The 9,812-nt window shown below is 39.1% G+C and overlaps 1 pseudogene; it reads left to right on the top strand.

The window, feature by feature from the left end:
- The first annotated feature begins 2,007 nt into the window (after positions 1-2,007).
- LOC129690874 (histone deacetylase 1-like) lies at positions 2,008-3,954 on the top strand (annotated as a pseudogene).
- The last annotated feature ends 5,858 nt before the right edge of the window (positions 3,955-9,812 follow it).

Below are 9,812 nucleotides of genomic sequence, written 5' to 3'. Positions count from 1 at the left end.
CCTAGTGTGGTTGAGCATATCTGAAAACTAGAAGAAGAAAAATGTAAATTTAGGTTGAAAAATGTAAATTTATTCTCAACACATTCAGAAATTATTATCTTCTTCTCCAAGAGTAAAATTGTCCTAAAAATTGTTCTGACCCCATTTTTCAGTAACCACAGAAGCAAACCATGAAGAAAACCCATTTACATACTCTACAAGGAAGACTGTCACATCTGCCGAGCATGTCTTTTTTTTCCATTTTTGTATTTTGTTTCATTATTATTATTATTATTATTATTATTATTATTATTATTATTATTTCTTACAATTTATTCACCTTGTATCCCGGCTGTAGCCCCCTCCCTCAATTCTCCCAGTCCCTCTTCTCCTCCTATGTTCCTCTCCTAGTCCACTAATAGGGGAGGTCCTGTTCCCCTGCTATCCTACCCTAGCCTATCAGGTCTCATCAGGACTGTCTGGATCCTCTTTCTCTGTGGCCTATTAAGGCCATCTCTCCATTGGGAGGTTATCAAAGAGCAGGCAACAACGTTCATGCCTGTGATTGTGCTTGCTCTCCTCATGGAAACTGAGCTGCCCATGGATTGCATCTGAGCAGAGCGTCTAGATAAGTGTATGTGAAGTCTTTGTCTCTATCTCTCTGTTTGTCTCTCTGTCTCCTTCTCCCCCTCTCTCCCTCTCTCTCTCTGTCTCTTTCATTCTCTCTCTCTACATATATATATATAGAATCTTTGTTCATGTGTATGTGTATGTGGCAGCCAAAGGACAATTTACAACCTAGGATGTACTTTCTTAAGCATTATTTATCTTTTTTTTTTTTTCACAGTGTCTCTTTGGCTTAGAACTCACCAATTAGGCTGTAACTGACCAGACAAGCCCAGGGTTCATCTTTTCATCCTGTCTTCACCTGCCCCCCACCCCACCCCAGCACAGGGATGAGGCACACACTCCATACTTTTATACATGGGTTCTAGAGGTGCAACTCAGGTCTCTTTGCTGGCAAGGCAAACAGTCTACTGACTGAGTTGAAGCCCTAGTCCTTCTCTCTAACATATCTAATCCTGAGGGATGAGTTTGTGCTTAACAAATAGCTGCCTAGGTAAGAGCCTCCATCATCCAAACCTATGCAGAAGAGTGTGCCCTCCAAACGGAGCCTGTGAAGCAGACTTTGAGAGTATTCTGAGCTGAGCCAAGCCTCTGAATCCATTTATCAGTGGTGGTGGTGGTGTCCTTTGAAGTGGCTTCATTCGGTTTTGGCAGGAGCTCAGCCTGCCACCAGCATAGGAGGAACTGCCACCCACAGCCTCTATGAGGCCCTTGGGAGGGGCACCCCACAGCTGGAACAGGGCCTTGTTGGAGACAGGCTCCACTAGGGAAAAAAGAAGAGAAACCCGCTGACTCATGTCTTTGGCTGTCTCCAAATTATTCGGAATTTCTTGGACTGGGAATTGCAGACATAATTTTTCCTTCTGGCCTAACCAAAGCCATAGGGCTTTTTGCTTAAATAGGAGGCAAGAGAGGGAGCACTTTGTGGCAGTTTGAGGCACATTAAGCCCACAAGTTCTGAGTACCTCAGTTAGCCCTTTACATCTAGTTTCCATCTTTCTGTGTCTTGCCGAGTCCCAAGCTCATCTTTATACACTGTTTGAGCTGTCTTGCCACTGAATTTTCAGTTGACTTTGACCAATTATCTGGGCACTAAGAGACATGAAGGGCTAAGAAAGAGTAAGTTCAAACCTTCTTTACCAAGACATCATGCTTCTGCCTTATCTTCCTCCAGTGGCCAAAGACCACAACAAGCAGCTCACTCAATGCGTCAACCTCCTCTCCTAAATCTCAGTGGTAAAGGACACCAAAAAGTTTCTAGCTCTCATAGAGAGAAGGAAGGACAGATTTACACAAGTAAATAAAGAAAATAAAACATTAGGATATTGCTAAGTATCATTTATAAAATGACTTTTAAAAAAATGGACAGGAGATTGACGGGTGGACCTGGCAGCAAACAAGATGGCGCGGACTCAGGGCATCAAGAGGAGAGTCTGTTCCTATTACGACTGGGTTGTTGGAAACTGCTATTATGGACAAGGCCACCTAATGAAGCCTCATCGAATCCACGTGACTCACAATTTGCTGCTGAACTATGGTCTCTACAGAAAAATGGAAATTTATCGTCCACACAAAGCCAATGCTGAGGAGATCACAAAGTACAACAGTGATTACTACATTAAATTCTTGTGTTCCATTCACACAGATAACACGTCTGAGTACAGCGAGCAGATGCAGAGATTCAACATTGGTAAGGACTGTCCAGTATTTGACGGATTGTTTGAGTTCTGTCAGTTGTCTACTGGTGGCTCTGTGGCAAGTGCTGTGAAACTTAATAACAGCAGAGGGACATTGTTGTGAACTGGACTGGAGGCCTGCATCACCCAGAGAAGTCTGAAGCATATGGCTTTTGTTACCTTACATCAGCGATATCTTCTTGGCCATCATGAAACTGCTAAAATATTACCAGAGGGTGCTGTATATTGACATTTATAATCACGATGGCGATGGTATCGAAGAGGCCTTCTATACCACAGAGTGGGCCATGACTGTCTCTTTTCATAAATATGGAGGGTACCTCCCAGCAACTGGGGACCTATGGTATATTGGGGCTGGCAAAGGCCAGTACTATGCTGTTAATGATCCGCTCCGAGATGGAATTGATGACTACTCCTATGAAGCCATTTTCAAGCCAGTCATGTTCAAAGTAATGGAGATGTTCCAGCCTAGTGAAGTAGTCTTACAGTGTGGCTCAGATTCCCTGTCTGGGGATAAGTTAGGCTGCTTCAATCTGACCATCAAACGGCATGCGAAGGGTGTAGAATTAGTCAATGCCTATGCTAATGCTGGGAGGAGGTGACTATACCATCCATAATGTGGTTTGATGCTGGTCTTAGGAAACAGCTGTGGCCCTGGACACAGAGATTCCTAGTGAACTACCGTACAATGACTACTTTGAGTACTTTGGACCGGATTTCAAGTTTCATATCACCCCTTCCAATATGACTAACTGGAACACTAATGAGTACCTGGAAAAGATCAAGCAGTGACTTTTTGAGAACTTGGGAATGCTGCCCCATACTCCTGGGGTCCAAATGCAGGCATTACCTTGGTATGCCATTCCAGAGGATAATGAGAACAAAGAAGACCCTGACAAATGCATCCCATCTGCTCCACTGAAAAACGAATTGCCTGTGAGGAAGAATTCTGATTCAGACTAGGAGGGAGAAGGTGTTCACAAGAACTCAGGAGGGCACAGGAGCTCCACAAGGAGAGCAACAGAACCCAGAAATCTGGGCCCAGGGGTCTTTTCTGAGACTGATACTCCAAACAAGGACCATGCATGGAGATAATATAGAACCCCTGCACAGATGTACCCCATGGCAGCTCAGCATCCAAGAGGCCAGTCATGTCTAATAATAGGACCAGGGACCATCTCTGACATGAACTCATGGGCTGGCTCTTTGATCACCCCCACCTGATGGGGGGAGCAGTTTTACCAGTCCACAAAGGAAAACAATGAAGCCAGAACTGATGAGACCTGATAGATTAGGGTCAGATGGAAGGGAGGAGGTCCTACCTTATCATTGGACTGGGGGAGGGGCATAGGAGAAGAAGAGGGAGGGAGGGTGGGACTGGAAGGGGATGGGGGAGGGAGCTACAGCTGGGATGCAAAGTGAATAAATTGTAATTAATGAAAGTTAAAATAAAAAAATGAATAAAACATGCATGATAATGCTAAAAAAAAAAAAAAACCCTCATCTAACTTCAAAAGAACCAAAAGAATCAAGACAGAAGATGAAAAATAAAAAGCTCCAGGAGAGAAAAAAAAAAGCCACAGAAGAAGAGAAAATCAAGGAGGAGATGTCAGAAGTCAAAGGGGTTTAAGAAGAGGTCTAGTTGGCTTGAGCAAGATCTGCAGCTCTGACTTCTCCCCAAATTCTTCACTTCCCCCATCTTTCAGATTTTATATTTTCTGTTCTTCTGTGTATTTATGTAAAATACATTAAATATAATGTCCCCAGGGAGTAGATAGGAACCAGGGACAGAGCCCAGGACAGTGGTGCTGGGAGAACCCTTACCTTGTCCATCTGTCCCAGGTTTCAGTTGTGTATAATGTAGGGTCGGGGGTTGGGGGAAACCAGAAGACAAAATCCTGAACTGCCAAGTGCCTGCTTATGAGCTGTTAAATACCCTTATTAAGCTTTCTAGAGGGGGTGACTGTGTCTTCTAGGACCCTTTATTCAGGCTTAGATAATATCAGCAATTTTTAGACTTACTTGTTTTTACCTTCCCACTGGTCTCAGGAAAGCAGAAAAAGTTAACATTGCCCTGTCTTCCCCCATTTCTGCAGGTGAGTGTTGTTAGCCTAGCTTCCTTTTTGAGATATTTTTATTTTGTGAAACTCTCTGTAATAAAACAGTACATTTCTATAAAAAAATAATGGATAAGTTTTTTTTCAATAAGTTGTGCTGGAACAGGTATGTATCAGCGTTCAAATGAATAAGGCTACCTCACACCACGAACCAGCATTCACCTAAACCAATACTCTACCTGAATCTTAAAAAAATGAACTATTAATATTATTATATAAACTAGCATGAAGACATCTTCCTGTACCTGGCTTAAGAAATAGTTTAGACATGCCAAAAGCAAGAGCAACCACCACAACAAAAATAAGTTAAGCAAAAAGAAAAAAAATAACTCCATCAAAAATTCTCATAACTGATACATACTTTCACCTGTACTACTCACCACAGATTAAAAAAAAAAATGGAATCAGCTTACATGCCCCTCAGTAATAAATGGATAAAGAAAATGTAATACACACAATGGAATGATTTTATTAAGTTATAAAGAAAAATAAAATTGTGATGTTTGAAAGAAAAAAATGTTTAATGAAGTGGGCCTTTGTACTTGAAATATAAAGAAGTGCGTGCATGTGTATGTGTGTGTGTGTGTGTGTGTGTGTGTGTGTGTGTGTTTCTTGTGCACTTTGTTTTGATTTTATTCTGTTCTGTTTTTGCCTTCTTGTTTTTTGAAGAAAGACAGAGAAGATGTGAATTTTGGTAAACAGGTAGGTAAAGAAGATATGGGAGAAGGCAAGGGAGGAGAAGCTACAGTGAGAATAATGTAGGAAAACTGCATTTTCCATAAAAAAAAACTATAAATAAAATCAAAATGTAAAGACCGCCCACAGAACAGAAGAACATAGTTGCAAAAAACTGCATACTTGATAATGGCAACACCTATCCGAAATTTTATGAAGCACTGCTATATTTAGGAGAAATTTATACTTGTTTAAATTTGCATTTTCTTCTATGAGAGCTTTAAAAATGGCCAAGAAAAAAATTGATTAGACATTTTTCTAAGTAGTAAACAAAAATATGGTTAACAATAATGTTTATTAGGAAAACGTCAAGTTCTACAGTTAACTAGTACTTCACACCCACTGGGATGGCTGTAATTCTTATACAAACAGAAAACAACAAGGATGCTGAGGAATTGGAACCTTCAGAGATTGTTGGTGCTATGTGTGAAATGGTGCCGTTTCCATGGGAAGTAGATTGGCTGCTCCTCAAAATGTAAAACATAGACTTATCATGTTACCCAGAAATTCCACTTGTAAGCTCGTATTCAGAATTTAAAACATATTTCCACTCAGATATTTTACACAAATACTCATAACAGCATTATTCACAGTGGCTAAATATGGCAGAAATAATTAAATGCCCAACATCTGATTCCATGCACAAGCTGTGGTATAGACATACATATGGTAGTATATTACTTATCTTCAAAAAGCAATAGAATATTGACACACACCAAAGTTTACATGAATCTTAAAAACACTTTTCCAAGTAAAAGGCATAGTTAAAAGACCACAGTTTGCATGATCCTGTCTACAGGACATGCACCAAAGCAGCAAGGTCAGACAGAGGGAGGCAACTGGCAGACAGAGGGGAAGAAAGCAGAGAAAGGAATGAAAAAATGGCTGCTTTTGAGTATGAGGCTTCTTCAAGGATGATGAAAATGTTCTAAAGTCCTGATTTAAATACGCATGCATATAATATTTAAATACATATACATAGCTGGTAAATTTATACTTACATTAATGTGCCAATAAAACTGAAATAAAAATGACTCACAGGGCATAGTCCACATCACTTTTCCCATCAGGCTATTAAACATATGCATGGAGGGTTCAATAACACAACAGTTGGTATTTTCGGTGTGAATATGTATAGGAGCACGGGCCTTTTCATAAAATCTGAAGCAAAATCCCCAGACCGTATTGTGGGATGCTCAAGGAAGTTTTGAGGTCAGGAAACCTAGGCTCTGACTATGATGTCACTAATTCGAAACTACACAAACAACTTACAAATAATTTATAACTTCTGAAAATTCCAAGTGAATGACATTACCTTGCATGAGGAGTTGTGGGGGTGGTGGGGAGAATGAGTGTACATTCATGTGCATCCACACGGTTATGTGTATATTATAAGAACTATGTGTGTGCTTGTTCATGCGTGGATGTGTCCCTACATTGTGCCATCATGGAGCCCAGAATAATCATTGGCCCACCTGTTGACAAACCAAAGCATTAGTGCACAGAATTAAGAAGACCCAGACAGATAAAGATAAGGATTAGGGAATCTATGTTGAAGATATGAACAACTAGAGAGGCTCTGAATATTTGAAGATAATTTAGAGAGGGTAACATGATGGAGAATGAGTGTCAGATCCAATTTGAAAGGAGAGAAAAAAATATTAAGTGTGGCTTTGAAGAGTTTTTTTCGTTCTTGAGAACTCATGGGAAGATGTATTCGCCAGGCAGGCAGGTATTGGTTTCTTTTCCCTACAGCTAGCTCCTTTCCTCTGCTTTCTGTCAGCAGAACTATTACCACGAAACTAAGACTTGCCATTGGCCCTGCACAGTTCCACCACTAGCCCCATTCTAGAGCTCTCTCTACAAAAAATCAGTCAAAGATTCTCATGCAGTGGAGGCATAGTCCTAAGATGACGTAAGAGCAGAGGAGCCTTTGGAAATAAAGGCTACTTTCTGCAAGCAAAGAGGTTATCTTCAGGCCCCGGGCATGCACAAACGACATGCATGCCCTATGTGCAGCAACACCCCCTATCAGACACGTTAACACACACAGCCAGCTTTATATCCACTACCCAAATGCTCAAGCCAAAGCAAAATGACTGCTATCCCTAATGGCTTAAATTTATGGAATGACAACCCTTTCTTGAAGACCAAGAATTGTGCCAGTTTCTCTACATATCTTACTTGATTTAACCCTCACAAACTAAAAGATGTCATAAAGCTTTGTAGAGAATGATGAAATTGAAGTTCTGAAAGACTACAGAAACTGTATCAAGGCAGACAGTGAGAGAAGAGTCACCATTCAACTCTTTTCTGTAATTCAAAACCCTGGAATTTCCTTAGAATTCTATTCTTGATGTCACTGGGTACTAGAACAAGTTTTATAATTTTACATAATATTAGAAGGAAAGAGCTTCAATGTTCAGCCTGCAGCAGAAAAGAGCATATCTTTAACAGTACTGGCTATATATGTTACAAATGATAATAGATGATAGATTGATAGATGATAGACCGATGATACTTAGATGATGATAGATAGATAGACAGACAGATATATAGATAGAAGAAATTTTTACCTTTTAAGATCTTTTGTACCACAGATACATAATGTATTCTCTAAAGCAGTGGTTCTCAACCTTCATAATGCTGTGATCCTTTAATAGTTTCTCATGTTGTGGTGACTCCTAATCATAGAATTCTTTCTATGCTATTTCATAACTGTAATTTTGCCACTCTTATGAATCATAATGTAGATATCTCATACACAGATGGTTTTAGGTAATCCCTATTGCTAAAAAAGGGCTGTTTTACCCCAAAGCAGTATCAACCCACAGATTGAGAACAGCTACTTTAAAGAAAGAATAAGAAGCAACTATTACTTTAATGAAGAAGAAGAAAAACAAAGAAACAGCTATCACCATGTTATTAAGCACATCTTTCTTTACCTACTATATTCACTAGACTTCTTTATAAAAGTGGAGTCCATGGAAGAAATGATATTAATTGACACTATGGATGGTTTTAACGCATCTCACCAAATCGTGTTCTGTAAACATTCCAGGCACAAAGCCCTTATTTGTTCCTTATCTAAGCATTTGACAACAGAAGAAAGTGAAAATTGTATCTTATGTTCAATTATTATTTCTCATTATTGAAGTATGTATATGTTTCCCCTCCAATATGTGTGTCATATAGGCTTGCATGCATTTTCACATTTGCAAGGTCTTATATGAGTGATGTATTCTCTGCTATTTACCATCCTTCACAAGGTAGTATAAAATGTAGCAGTGTTATTTTCACAATATTATGATTCTTTTCCTTTATAGTCACTATCAAGTACCATAAAGGTTATTTTGTTTGTTATTATGTGTTTGCTTTATAGTACTGAGGCTCAAGTCCCGAGTCTTGTACATTCGAAGCAAGCATTCTATAAATAACTAAACTCACAGCCCTATCAGGGTTTAAAGAATGCTTACCTTTGAAATTTGTTACTTTTACTGTCTTCATTATTTTGGCTTAAATATTTTATACCTCTAAGCATTAAGAAACATTTTTGTTTCTGATATTTTGTAAGATAAGGGGCATAAATAAATAATATTTAATATTTATACTTGTTATGGTTTTTCCTATAAATAAAAGAAAAACTCCAGAAAAATTTGCCTTGGTTGCTGTTTTAGGACTTTTTTTTTCTTTGTCGATAAAAATACATGAGTCTTTTTGCAAAATATAAAATTTCAGGATAATAATAAAATGTGAACAAGTGTTCTACGGTAATGATGGCAATTGAAATATGAACAAAGACCAGATGAGTACAGTTGCCTGTGGGGAGAACAGTCATTTTCAGAGACTAAGAAGAACCAGGCCAGCTGGAGAAATGGAGACAGATGACTTTAGACAGAATTATAGGGTCAAAGGCAAGACTCAACAGTAGCTGCAGAGGAACCAAAATGGCTTTTTTTTTTTTTTTACCAAGTATGGAAAATAAAATGAATTGAAAGTTATGTTATTCTGAAGGTGAAGAATATATATATATGTGTGTGTGTGTGTGTGTGTGTGTGTGCATGCTGTATATATATATGTGTGTGTGTGTGTATATATATATATATATATATCCTTAAATATAATTTGACTCTAAATTAATCTACACTACTACCAACTAGGGGAAATGATGAATGAAGTTTGAACTTGGTGCAACAACCTATAAAATCTACACTTGTTTTCAATACACACATATTCATGAATCCCTTCAGTTTTTCAAGAAAATAAAGCATTGTTTAGTTTTTTTTTTTTTTGTTTTGTTTTGTTTTTATCAACTGGCTGAGTCTCTACCACACACCTAGCATTTTGCAGAGGCATGGAAAGATGAACAAACCCAATCCCTGTCCTGGAGACTCAGAGTTCAGAGGAAAACAGAATAATGGGTAACACTGAGCATGCTGAGGAACATAGCCAGTTTCTTGTAAGCGTGAGGCAGAGGGGCCCATGCTAGCTGCGATTCCCCCAAAACCTGCATGAAGTCAGCAGCAGTGTCATCAAGCTGAGATGTGAAGGAGGAGCAGCACATGATCGAATTGAGAATATGAGCGAAGGCATGGAATGCTAAAATACACTGTTCTCATAGGACTGAAATCACCAGGGGATTCGTGTGTTTTGTTTT

This window comes from Psammomys obesus, unplaced genomic scaffold (genome assembly GCF_907164565.1).
Source record: "Psammomys obesus unplaced genomic scaffold, mPsaObe1.curated_primary_1811, whole genome shotgun sequence".
Taxonomy (NCBI): domain Eukaryota; kingdom Metazoa; phylum Chordata; class Mammalia; order Rodentia; family Muridae; genus Psammomys; species Psammomys obesus.
The sequence above is the reverse complement of the archived record's forward strand: the minus strand, read 5'-3'. Positions and strand labels throughout refer to the sequence as shown.